This window comes from Taeniopygia guttata, chromosome 2 (assembly GCF_048771995.1).
Source record: "Taeniopygia guttata chromosome 2, bTaeGut7.mat, whole genome shotgun sequence".
In the NCBI taxonomy this organism is placed as follows: domain Eukaryota; kingdom Metazoa; phylum Chordata; class Aves; order Passeriformes; family Estrildidae; genus Taeniopygia; species Taeniopygia guttata.
In genome coordinates, this window is record NC_133026.1 from 67,006,876 (window position 1) to 67,020,896 (window position 14,021).

General features: G+C 41.7%; 1 protein-coding gene across 33 annotated transcripts in view; it reads left to right on the forward strand.

Annotated features, from left to right (window-relative positions):
- The window catches only part of ATXN1 (ataxin 1), a 399,379-nt gene that overhangs the window by 254,964 nt on the left and 130,394 nt on the right, over nucleotides 1-14,021 (forward strand). For 2 of the 33 annotated variants that reach the window (XM_072924138.1, XM_072924148.1), the window contains one exon: nucleotides 2,814-2,919. The exons of the other annotated variants lie outside the window; for them this stretch is intronic. The gene's annotated coding sequence lies outside the window, so the exon portion shown is untranslated. The remainder of the gene's footprint in view (nucleotides 1-2,813; nucleotides 2,920-14,021) is intronic. 33 annotated transcript variants of the gene reach the window in all.

Here is a 14,021-nt window from a genome sequence, read left to right on the forward strand (position 1 = left end):
CCATGTTTTCAGCAAAGCTGTTGTTTGCCCAGACAGGGTGTGGCAGAAGGAAAGGATGGAGAGAGAACACAAGCTGTGGAGGATGTGCTCAGGAGTAGTAGTGAGGAACATGGAACTACCTGAACCAGGAGATTGAGAGGCAGTTAAGGCCAAAATCACCAAGTGTGGGGACAGCATTTTGGAGCTGGTGTGACTGTCAGGGATGGATTGTGTAACGTGATTTGGATTAAGCTGAGGAACCAAGAGGAAGCTGGTGTAGAGTCTGAGGAGGGAAGCAGCAGAATTTAAGCCACAGAAAAGGGAAATCTTTGTTCTGTACATTGATATGGAGTTTGTGATTCCTGAGGCTGCATTTAGATGCTGCTTGTCCTGTCTGGTGTGAAGACACAGGATCATTTCACCTGTGGTTGTTTGTTGTAGCCCAAGTGCTTGATGCAGCCTCAAACCCCACTAAGACAGCAGACTGACTCATGCAATCCTGTCCCTGTGCATCAGTACAAAAACCCCTGGTGTGAAAATGTACAGTTTAGCTTAAACTGCTGCTGTTCAAAATGTCTAACTTCACACTTGAAGGGGATGAAGGGCATTCATACAGTTTGTTTGAGCAGCTCAGTGGTGGAGAAGCAATCTCCATCAAGAGTTTGCAACAACTGTGTTGCTGGCAGTAGCACCTCTTGTGAATGCACCTTCTTCCACCTGCTCTCACACCTTAATCTAGATGTCCCTGTGCTGTCAGCATGTGTCTGTGTCTGCAAACTGGGTGTCTTAATACTACAGCTTTTGTTCACGTGAGATCCTTGAAAGCTTGCAGTTATCTCTGTTCCTCCAATAGAAGAGGTCTGTTTTCATTTAAAAGTTTCAGCCCTGGTAGTGATTTTGACCAGTGTAGGTGCCCTCTTTTGGGTCTGCCTCTGTCAGCACACGCTTCCCACCTGCTCACTGCACCTCTCCTTGGATAGGACCCTCTTTGGTGAGTGCTCCCCAGCTGGTTGGAGGCAAAACTGGGTTAGCATAAAAGAGCCTAAAGAGTCGTTTGTAGCTGCTCCGGTTTATTTTCACCATAATGGATTACAAAATGCTTTTACACCAGACTGTTAGCACTTCTAAAGGGAGACAGCACAGGAAGAGGGGCAGCTGGTGCTGAGCACATGAGTGGGAGGAAAATCTCATCAAGCAGCATAGCTAGGTTTGGAAGGGACCTTTGTCCACAGTTTCAGTCTCTCTGTCTCTGTGATGGGGAAAAAAAACCCCTCCTCACTGGGGTGTTGTGAACATGTGCTAATTTTAGTAAATCAGGCAGTTAGGTAATATGGTGACAGCCAGAAAATAACCTAGAAGGAAATAGTTGTTCTGTCTTTAAAGCATAGCATTTATGGCCTTTTTTAATACTGAGAATGAAGCAAACTGAGGATTGCTTATTCAGTAATACCGAAAGCTAGAGTAATAGCTTTACTATACCATGAATGGCACCATTTCCTGTGGAAAAAAAAGCCTTATGTGATCACTAAATTAAGAATAAAGACTAAATGTTACATGTTGACCATGTTTCTGGTATTTCCTTGCCTTTTAGCTCCTGGCTTAACATTTCTGACATGTCTGTATATGTTTAATGAACTATTTGTGACCAAGCTCACAGTTGCTCATAGTTTTTATCCTAAGACTTTAAGCACTTTAAAGAAGGCTTATAGGACATTGAAGCATCTTACACTCTTGCCATTATGTATCTTTAAGCACATTTCTCTCTCCAAAAGCACTTACCTCTGGTTCTTAGAAATGATTGCAACTTTAAGTGAAGGAGATGAGACTGGGAAATGTTCTTCTAAATTGGATAGAAAATCACATTTGGTCATTTTTTGCAGATCTCCCTGATAAATAATTTCTCTGAATTAGTAAGTCTTACTTTGTAACAGGTGAGTGAAAGGTACAAAAAAACTAAACCACAGATGTTGTCAGAAGGAAACAGAGCCAGGTTAACTCTCATAACTAGGCTTAAATAATTTTGAAAATGATCCTATCTGAAATAAATGTAATTGCACAGAACTGGGTGTCTTAATGTATAACAGAGGAAACAGGTACACTGATAAGTAAAAAATAAAATTACAGAATACTGAGTGCTGAGTATGCATCACTCCAGCTGATATCATTTGGAGTTATAAGGATTAACCCTGAAAACCAAACGTGCTGAGTCTAAGGTGCAAAAATAAGTCGATGTGAAAAAATGTTGGTCTTGGCAAGTTCGTTTGCCACAGAGTAAATGCCATGTAACTCCATGTGTAAGGGCAATCCCTGAGTAACTGCCCTTGGCTGAGGTCTCAGGCCAGCGTGCCTTGCTGTGAGCAAGAGGTGGGCCACCATCACCACCGTGCCTGGAAGGAGCTGCCCTCCCTCTGTACTTGGGCTGCCCTTGGCACATGGCCACCGTGCGCCCCGCAGCCGTGTTTGTCACACCGGCTCAGCGCTCCGGCTCCGCTTCACAAGGTCGCTCTTCTGCAGTTTGGGTAGAATTAGAGTAGTGATGGGAAGTGGCTTTGGCTTTTTTCTATCTTGAGACAGTAAAAGATGTTGGGCCTTGTCCAGGCAGTCTGTTTTTTGAACAGCACTGGGGCTTTTGTTGCTGGGGCCAGGATGTTTAATAGTTTGACTTTGCTGCTATTCTGTTTGTTTTATTCAGCCGGGGACATATTACAGATCTATTTTTTGATCAGGCAGCATTCCTGTACTATAATAATTCATGAGCAGAATTCACACACTAGCTGTGTGAAATGCCTGTTGATTACTTCTCTATATGTGCTTCTTGCCCTTGTCTCCCTTAGGTACAGTTTACTCTGTGCAAGTTGTAAACTCCATGGAGCAGGTGTTTGTACAGTGCATAGCACAGCAAGACCCAGGTTTCATCGAGGTGTCTGGACATGCTTTTATGTAAGTAAGGGTACTCTGTCTTGTGAGCAATTAGAATAGTTCACATTAGCTGAACTTGTAGAGTTTCCTGTGTGTAGGCTGATGAGAAAAGGGATTTTTCTTTCCAGGCTGAGAGGGGCCTTGCAAATATTCTCCAAATCACAGCAGCAGCTGCCTCTTTGGGCACTGGACAAAGAAATGATTTGGAAATAGCTTCAAAGTTTAGAGATGGCCCTTCACATACTAATGCTCTCAGATGAGTTAAGGGGGGAAGCTCATACCTCTTGTGGTGCTTTTGTTTCAGTCTGCCAAGCTGCAGACTCAGCACGAGTGCAGCGTGCAGGTTTTCATAGTGAGCGCTTTTGTCGCTCCCAGAAGTGCTAGAAACTTAATTGCTTTCAAAGGCAAGCATGGAATCTGGAGGACCCGGTACAACCTGCTGAGAGAACATAAATCATGAGATACTATCACGTTTCTGTGCTGGGGCTTGTGTGGAGTGAGTTTGCTTTGTGAGCAAATGCCTTTGGAATACACTGGTGGTTTTTTTGTTGATTCTTAGACATAGCAGTAATTGTTATTGGCTTTGTTAACAGGAATCTATGTTCTGTTCTGAAGTTACTGTTAATGTCTTCTAAAAAGTGTGCAGACAAAAAGAAATATTTGTTCTGCCTTGAAATCATGAAAGCATTTCTGCATTTAAATGGGTTGATAGCCTTGATCCAGGTTGTTCCCAGCCAGTGGTATGGAAAGAGAGCTGGTCAGTTTTCACTTGACCACTGCTGTTTATCTTCACTTACAGAGAACGCTTAGAATGCCAGTGTTTACTTATTCCTTTTTTTTTTTTTTTATTGCTAGTTTGCCAGCTACTTTTGTCCCTAAATAAATGAACCATGATGGCAACTGAGAACTTTAGTAGATAAGGAGCAGAATTTTCAAATGGCCTTATATAGTATGCTACTCTAGGTTTTATTTTCCAAAGTAGTCCTTGTGAAAATTTGTGGAGCGGGTCATTCAGTTGGTCTGGAAGGTTTTTGGCATTTTTATCCACAACCCAGTATTAAAGGTAGTTTTTCTCATCTCCTTAAATGATTAATCAATATGCTGTCCATTCATAAGAATACTGTTTTGATGTATTTTGCATGGAAACTGAAGAAGGAAAAGTTTTTAAGGTAAGCCAGCTAAATAATCTAGGGTCTTTTGATTGGTTTCCATTAGTGTTAAACTAGTAAGCTGCCCTATTAGAAGTTAGAAAGGAAGCTCAGTGTTTGAAGAAGATAAACATGCCAATTGATATTCAATATGTCCTCTCAAGTCACCAGCAGAAACCTTGTTGAACCTTGTTGGCAGAGGTGCCTTCTCTAAGGGTTCCTAAAAACACCTCCCCAGCTCTTGGCTTAAAGTGGTCTGGCGCTGCAGTGGATCTGCTGCCAGCAATGAATGCTTGGTCTGGCTCCAGCTGGAGCTGAAGAAAGGCTGAGTTTTAAGACCTCTAGGATGTCTTCAGGTCCAGAAGAAACTGAGCACTGGAATAATGTGTCATCCAAACTGTGGTGTATTCCTAGAAATGGATGAATATGCTGTTTTAATTTAGGGCATTTATATAGGTGAAGTTACAGAGATCTTAATGCTTAGAAGAGAGAGTTCTACAGCTCTTTAAGGTTGCCTGGCACACAAACAAGCAAAGCTCTAAATTATTTTAGGCTGCTGACAGTTATCACAGCTTTGTGCAGACACACCTTTGCTGGTACTGACAAAACACAAATACCAGTTTTACATCACTGTACTCTTCTTGGCTGGTGTACATCTTAAAACAGTACTGTACCTTCACAACTTTTGCACAGAAAATGAAAAGAAAGGGTGAGCGGCAACAGTAGCCTCTTATTAAACAGTTGGTTTAAAATGCTCTGAGTAACGACAGCATTTTAAAACTTCTAAATCAAAATTTAAAATTTTTATTTGTTGTTTGAAAACTGGACATTTAAAGCATTACATCGCTCTGAACCCAGTCCACTCTGCTGAAGTCACACTGGATGCAAGAGCAGGCTTTTGTCTGTGAGGAGGACAGTAGCAAGTGAAGGAAAAACATAATTTTCTTTCTGTAACTGAGTTCCTCCAAACTTCATAGATAACTGAAAAGTCTGTTTTCAAAACATCTCTGACCCTATGTGCAAATAAAATTTCTGTGATTTTGGCTTTTACTAGAAATTGTGTCCATTATGCATCTGTGTGACAGAGCACTGACATATTAGTACTAAATGCTTCCTAAATAAACTCATTTGAAATCCAGGGTGAAAAGTGAAGAGGCATCAAAAATCCCCCTAATGAATATCATGGGCCACCGTATATTTCACGCAACTGTCAGCAACAGCCAACCTGTTGATGCAAGTTTCGTATAAAGAATGTATTGATAGATTTAAATGCATTTAGTCTCCTAAGACCATAGATTGACATTATGGTAGCTGTTGGCCCCTTCTGTGAGCCCTTGCCTGCAACTCTGGAGTTAGAAATGAACAGGTAGACACTGGCTGGTAGCATTGGTGTGGCAGTGTGGATAAATTAACTTTACTAATTCATTGGGAAAAGAAGTGTCACAATTTGACACTCCAATGGCAAAAATATCAGTGTTCCCAGCAGCTGTTAGCACTGGATTTACTCTCAGTACTTTCACCATCTGCTAGGAAGGCACTGCAGACTGCTAGAGGAGTGGGAGATTACACTGGCTTTGGGAAGCTTTCAGCAGAGGCGAGCAGATAATTTGATTTGCCATGATCAAACATCCTGATTGACAGAGTGTAACTTGAACTCCGTTTCTAACTCAGTGACTGAAGTTTGTTGTGAATTCCTCAAATGATGTGGCATGTAACTTTCTTGAATTAAAAATTACAATGGCTGTGCTCCCTGGGCGCTGCAGAGGTGGCACAACAGCAACATTGAATTCTATGCTATGGGTGAACATTTGCTGCCTTTATCTGTTCTGCTGAATGTTACCCCTGCCCCTGCTCTTAAAGGCAGCAAAGCAGGCCTCACAGCAGGCACTCGGCAAAACCAATACGTTGTCAGCTAGAACATTTTCTCTGATTCTTTATTAGGTTTCTGTCACAATGTACAAGGTGCTGTGATGAGTCGGGTTACTTTTTTTAGCCTGTGGCCTGTATTCTACCACTGTAGGCTCTGAACAGTTTTGTCAGTTCTGGATTGCTTTGTGGCTCTTCTGGGATAGGAGATGGCATCCTGTATCTTCATCAAGCACTAACCTCACAGACATTGCTTAGTAAATAATTCCAGTGCAAGGTAAACTTGCCTTGCTGCTGTTAAAACTTTCAGTCTTCTGAAAAGCCAGTAGATGGGGTGTGTGCAATTCCTGTGCAGAGTCACTGCACTTCTCAACCCAAAGATTCAACTCTAGTTTCTACATTTTTGTTGCAGAGACTGTTGTTGTTGTTGTGGTTGTTGTTGTTAGCAATGCCTTCCCACGTGAATCACAAATTTAAGCAACCCTGAGTGGAAGCACCAAAAATTCTTGATTGATATTTTTGCATTAAGTACTCTGAGCATGATGTACTGTGTGCCTTCCAACACTGTTAGGTCTTTGAAATCTGGGTATGAATTTTTATCATAAGCTCCCCCATCCCTTTTTTTTTTTTTTTTAAATTAAACTATTAATGAACTAGAAAGATACTGGATAACTGAAAACAGATTGGGTTACCACAGACTTCTGCATAATTTGAGATTGTAGTATTAGGTATAGATACCATGGGGGCAGCTAAGGAATACATCATGTTTTGTGCCTCCAAGCCCAGCATGTAAGAGTAAACAGCTATTTGTAGACATGATTGTGTTGATCATAGATGTGAAAATTGAATTTGCTAGCAAATGAAAATATTTTCCTCTTGTTAATAATGATCATGTAAATAATCATGTTAATACAAACTGTAGAAAGGAGCACCAGTCACATCTCTGAGTGGATTTCATGCCTATAGGTCAGTTATGGTAGACTTGAAATAGAAAGGAATCTAAAACAGGAGACAAATGGCTTTGGGACAGATGAGTCCCTGAGTTGTTCTCCTTAGAGGTCAGAGCAGAGCAGAGCATGAATCAACATGAAAATAAGCTGCCCCAAGGTAATTTATGTCATTCAAAATGAAACTCTCTAGAGATGGACTCCTATTAGGTAGATCCTAGCTGCTTATACCTGATGGGCAATGGAGAAACCTTCAAATGGTTTGTGAATACTTAACCCAGGGAGCTCCACATTCCATGTCTGACAGGTATGAATGCAAGGTAGAAGTATCTTACCAAAAAATAAGTTAGAATTAGAATACTGTATCAAAGCTATCTTATGAGAAGAAGTGTGAATGCTTATGGCAAAGATGTGCATTTGATGTTCCATGAGACATATTTGGTAAGAAATGTTTTGCATATGCTCCACTGCTCCAAGCTATTCATGCAATTATGGGAAGGTAGAAATCTTCAAATACTAGAGTACCTTCAATTAATTCAAAAGAAACATGTAATAGTGGAATATGACAGAGTCCTGAAGGCACCCGTTTTGTTTGTGCCTGGGATGAAAGGGGCAAATAACACAAATCTGTTACCTGTTCCACTGCCTTTCAGAAGAGAACCACAAGAACTGTGTTGTAATCTGGTGTGGTAAAGTGTGCCCAAAATGCCGTGAGTGTTTAACGGTTGCACAAATGATTCACTTTCCTAGCAGTCCGATTTTGTATTATAATCTGTTTCCCTTCTGTCTTTAATGTGCAATTCTGCTGAGCCTGCAGTTCACATTGGCTGCCTTGGGCAGACTGCAGGTCAGCTTTTGAATGTAGAAGAATTAATGAAATTTAAGTATTTTGTGTACAGTTAATGGCAGTTGCGCAAGTACAAAGACTTTGCTTTATCAGCAGATGTGGTCTAGGTTTACATTTATGTACACATTCAATCCTTAGGTTATTGCAGTTGAGAGAAGAAAAATCAGGAGTTCAGTGCAGTCTTTAACAATCTGCTTTGGTATCTGGCCAGTTCACTTACCCTTGAGTGAAGCACATGGTAGGGTGGTTCTTTATTTCATTAACTCTTTGATGCTTGTAAACTGGGATGATGCACACGATGTGACGGAGAGGGGGAAATTACTATAAATGCAAGATTAGCAAAAACTTTATACTCACCTTGTGCCAAGCTAGGAAAGGATTAGTGTACTATGGGAATAATTAGATGGCAATGTTTGCTGGGCTGCTGTGGCAGACAAGGGATAGTTGAGAAGGTGATCTAGCTCTGCTGGAGCCTGCATGCTAAGTGGACAGCAGCCTTTCCACTTGGAAGCTAGTATTGGGTTGGGCACTTTCTGGTGAAGTCAAAAGGGTTGCTGTTGTTTGCAATGGCTCAGCTGTTTCTCTTGTGACAGGGCTATGTTTCCTCACTTCTTGCCTGAGCTGGTGCTGGAGTTTGGAGTAGAAGGCTCTCTGCCATCATTGCTCCTGTCTGGTTATGGTTTTTGTTTTGTGGAGGTTGGGGGGTTTTCTGGTTTGTTTTTGTTTGTTTGTTTGTTTGTTTGTTTAGTTTAGGAAGAGGTGAGGAGGAATCATATCCATTCATAGAGAAATGATGATGAGTAGAATGCAGAGGGAAGGCCACATATCCCTCCTTCTCAAGTGCATAAATAACCAGTGCCAATGCAGGAGCTTGTCTGTAGCACCTCAGTGTGGCCCAGCCAAATATCCATCATGTGGTGAGTAAAAAGTGGGGTGGGACTTCCTTGCAAGGTGATCAGTGTGATTTCCAAATGCTGTGGAGGGGAGTCATTCCTGAGCAACGGTAGGAGCCTTTTTCTTTGGGTTAAGTAGTGTGCTGTCCTCCTTTAAACCAGGGAGATGGCAGTCTGGGAGGAGGATATGAAAAATGGATAGGCTTAAACTAAAGCCTGGCATCTGGAACAGCTTTGGCAGACTCATGATAATACTTCAAAGTTGTTCAGCCCCACAAGGTACACTATCATTTTCTACTTGGTGAAAATATTACTTGGGAACTGGAGTCATTCTTGGGGCCTCCTTGTGCTGGGCACTGTCACACTGGGTAGCAAATAATTCCTCCTGACTGAGCTGACTGAGCCTGCACATTCTGAGCTGCTTACTTGCCTGAGCAACAGAGTGTAAATATATCTGAACATTACTGATTCTGCTTTGACTCTACTGAAATGATCTTCCATATTTTAAAATCATTAAAGCTGAAGCAACATAAATATTCTGTGTTTCATGACAGCATGAAAGGAGTTTGGCCTTCTAATTACCCTGATATTCAAATGTGTGCAGGAGCACTTGGAAAGTGCAAGGCTCCCTCAGCTCCCTGCAGTTTGGCAGAGAACATCCTTCCGTAGGCAGTTAGGATCTGTAATTCTCACCGTAGTTCCTGAACCTGCTTCCACTTTTGGTGGCTTACAAGGGAGAAAGCAAGTCAGCCTTGTTCAGCTGTTTTAGCCACATGTGTTTGGAGATGATTCTGAAATACAATTAATACATGCCTGCACAGAGGTAGGTTGTAAGGTTACTGATTGGTTTTGATAATGTTTGCTGCTTGAATGTTGGTGATTTTTTAATCTAAGGTAAAAAGAGCATAATTATTTTTAACTTATAGCAACCTCCCATTTTCTCTTAAATGTCTTGATATGAAGTAATTTAAACTAAATTTCTGCACAGACACTTTCCAAGAGATTGGCTGACAAGTACAATAAAAAAATACACTTTTACAGGGACTCAATGAGACTTTGCAAACTTAGATTTATTCTCAACGTTAAATGTGGTTGAAGATGTCATTTCTTAAACAACACTTTCAGAAGTAGTTAGCTTAAAAGTATAGCAATTCAAAGCACAGAGGGAATGATTTTGAAGTGTAAAGTCTTGAAACACAACACAGAGGTTGACAGTTTCACTACAATTAGAAGCAAGGCAGGCACAACTCCCACTTCTGAAAACTTTCCTATTGCACTACTTCCTCTCTTGGCCTAGAAAACCTAAAAAAAAACCCTTTCAGTGGCTTTGCTTATTGACTTAACATAGTTATACTCAATAGCATTAGGAGACAGAGCAGAAAGGGCTGCCAAATGTGTCTGTAAAAAATAATCTTTACAGAAAGCTTCACAGAGGTATTTTTTTCCACATGCTTTCAATGTCCTGAGAATGCTACTTGTTTGAGGAAAGCAAGTATTAAAGTGGGTTTTTTTGGTTTTTTTTTAAACAGGGCTTGTTTTGTTAGGAAACCACTCCCTTCTGCTGCTGCATTTAGACTCACTGCTAATTGCCTTTTGGTTGAAGACATTTTCCATGAATTGCCACATTCCCCCTCACTGCTACAACTTCACACTGATTATGCTATGTTAGCAGCACTTCTGCCTGCTGCTTTTGGGAGGAGTGGCTGAGAGAAGGATATGGTGTACATGGGAAATTGTGGGGTTTACAGGAAAAGAGGTTTGTAGCTGCTGAGACACGGCAGAGGCTGTTCCTCCCAGACTATGATCAGGGGTATAAGGAGGGCATCTTGTTACTGTGGTGGTTTATTCACTGCTCTGCTGTGTGCCACTGCTGAGGATTTTTCTTAAGAAGTCCCGGTGTGTGGTGTGTTAGGCTTATATTTTTCATCCTAGTCACACAGTGTAATGGGAAGCCAATCCCAAATTTTGGTGCCAGAGAGAGTGTGAGAGGGGATGATCTTCCAAGAACACTACTGGCTCACTGAGCTCCTTGAAGTGCCCACTGAGCCCAGCCTCCAAGCTTGTATTTCTCCTATAGCTTGGGGACAGCATAAGCTTCTCCTTAGCCCAGCTCTGTCCTCTGCAGAAAAATCCCCTGGAGCAGCTGTATAAAAGATCACTGGTGACTGGAGCTCGAGCACTGAGCAGGGGAACTGGATGTAGCAGGGTTGTTCAGCACAGCTAATCCACTTAAACTATGGAGCTCATCTGCTGATCTGCAGGGGTGGTAGTGCTCTTAGGTGTGATAGCTAAAGAGGCTTTGGCTGGAGCTACAGTTTCAGGGCAATCAAAACCTGCAGCTCGGGCTGAAGATCTGGTTACACCAAGTTGGCCCTGACCCAACCAAACGTGGTTAAAAGTGAGAGGTTGTGAGAGATAAACCGCTCTACATAAGCCTTGTCCTAGCTCAGGAGGTGATCAGTGTGTTCAAGTGCTTTTCCAGTCTTAACTGCTTTGATCAAAGGTAGGGCTTTGTCTGTGAACAGGGATGAGCTTTGCAAGTAGAAACCATCTTTTACTGGGATAATTGCATCCATAAGGCTGGTAGTTAACATTTCTGCTTTAATTGTGTCACTGTGCATAAGCAATCTGATCTTTTACAGGTAAAACCCCTTTGATTTCTAATGCAGTAAGCATGACTGGGTCTCACCCATACTGTGGCTGTTGGTCGTGGTGCAGGAGGAACAGCTGGTGTTGTAACAGGATCTCTGGCTACATTAATCTGTTGTCCAGTCTGTGACATGTGTGGGTTTCCACTTCAGTTCAGGTCCATCCACTACACCAGTGCTGGCTGAAGGCAAGCCCAGTGTGGCGTTTTCTGCCATGTGGTAGTGAGCAGGAGTGGCTGCAGCCCACAGGAGCAGGCACTGGGCACTGCTCCTGCCCTGCTATCATTTGTCTGGGATGAAACCTTTATTTATTTAGTCCTACCCTTTTTTACTGTTGAGGGAAGAGAGAGGGAGTATGAGGACCACTGTGTGGTACACTGCCAAGTCCTCTACTGTCCTTCTTGTAGCACTAGAAGATATCCAGAGGTAAAATTTGGTAAGAGGTAAGGTAAAATTTGCTAGCCTTTTGTGAAAAAGGCTTCTAATGTTCCTTTTACCAAATTATTAGTAAATTACTGTAGACCAAATATAGATCAAATAATTTTCTGTGGCTAATCCTTGCTTATGATAGGGAAGTAGAAACAGCAGTGCTGCAATCCTGTTGATTCTGGTCAACCAGAGGCAATGCAGCTAGGAACCACTCTCATAGCACCCATGTACCACTCATACCACTGGGTAAAGAAACATGCTTCCTGCTTTCCCTCAGCAGCAGAAAGATGCAGAAATGAAGACAGAATTCACTCTGAATTTCAGAAAAGGCTGAAACTGGTCTGTTGGCATAGAGAGCGAACCAGGAAACAGGAACACCTGTGTTGCATACCTTTGGGCAGGTCAATTATCCCATCTCTAGTGAAATTCTCTTTTGCATAAGGTATGAATAACAATACTCAATTTACCTTGGAAGGCTGTTACAGAGCTTGCAGTTAATTTTTTCAGTTAAGTGTTTGTGGTATGTAAAACCCTAAATGAGTGCAAAGCATTATTGTGATTTAATTTTATTGAGGGTTAAATATTGGTGACATACCCAGATGAGCACTTGCTGGCAGTGAGCAAGGCAAGTGACCAGCAGCAAACATGTTTGGCAGCGAGCAATGGACAAAAAAGGAAAACGTCACTAACTTATTCCAGTCATACCTTTTATTTTCCTCTCTTACCATTGCACATTTCCCATTAAGTAGATGGAGATCATCAAAATATCAAATTGGAACTCTGTGGTTTAACAGACTTAGATTTTACTGTTTAAAAGGCAAATAAAGGTTAATGACATGAAGATTTGTCTTGTAGGAGAGTGAGAGAGTGGAGGTACCTCCAAACATGCGCTGAATGGTCCTTAAATAATATCTTTCAGAAACAGACCATACCTGATTTAGCTAGGTGGCAGATTTTTCACTGGGTTGGTAGCATGCCAAGACTGCTTCTCCACGTTTCATGCTGTTGAGGGGTTTGCACTGGATTAAAAACATGTATGAAAATCATTTGGATAAGGTTGGTACCACATGGCACCAGCATGAGCCAGGGGATGAGCAGGGGTTGTATGCAGGTGAGTGTCTTGGGGGGTGCTTCCGAGTTTGAAACATGTGTCAGTGCCAGACTACAACATGTGTCTCTGTTAGAGCTGCCGGGTGTAAGAGAGGGACAGACAGCATGTGTGATTTCTCTGCCTTGCTCTCATCTCATGGGAAATGGGGGCTTCCTAGTGGTGGGGTTACTCTCAAGTGCCAGCGCTCCAGCGGGTTGCACGTTCCACCTCAGCATGCCAGGCATTTTGTTACTGCCGGCTCACTTTCATGCATTTCTCTTATTCTTATTTGTGTTCTTGGTTATTCTAATTACCACTGGTAGACAATAGCACAATTGAGTAACAATCTTCTGGTAATCGTGGCTAACTTCTGCCCTCGGAAAATTGCACTCCAAGCGTGGTGGAGACAGGTATTCCTGGCAGAGAGGAAGGATTTTACCCACACTTTCTCTGTATTTGTTGATTCAATGTCTTTGCTCTGTAAGTGTCCTGAGAGACAGGTCCAGAGGTCAGCAAAGCAGAAGAGGATCTTTACAGTGTCATCCTTGAAGCTTTGGGTCAAAGTCTGTATTGTACCATTATTCTTGTTGCAGTTGAAAAAATTGCTTGGCCCTGGATTTTCTCAGGGCTTTTTTCCCTTTCTTCCCCAAGTCCAAAAGCTGCCATGGTCACTTACCCAAAACAGTGATAGCATCAGCTCCACAGTAAACTTCTCATTTAGCGGTGTTTCTGAAAATAACAATTGCTGCAAGAAAACAAATGGTAGACTTGCAGTGTATGCTGCGCATAATTATAATATATTGCCTTTTTTGAAAAAAAAAAATGCAGGATGAAATTTAGGGAGCAAATCTCAAATCCTGTGAAATTCATGGCACAATGACAGTTTATTTGAAAGAGCCTTACATTTGTCCCTAAATCTTACAAGTCCTTAACTACAATTTGCTTTCTCACATGCCACTCACCTTTAAGATGATACTCCTTTTTTGGCATTATTAATTATCATTATTGTTGTTGCTGTTATTATTCCAGGAAATCTGTATGGGAGGAACGCTGAAATCTGGTTTAAAAATAGCATTTTCATGTCCTCCTACTCACTGTACTTTGTGCATAGAATGCCTTTTATAAATGCAGACTTGCTGCTTGGCTAGATAAAAGAAACTGTCACTTGATTTCCATAACGAAGTCATTCCCAGGAGGATTTCATTGTTTTAGCAATAAATTTTTTCTAAAAGGCTTTTTATTTTGCTTGAGAAAG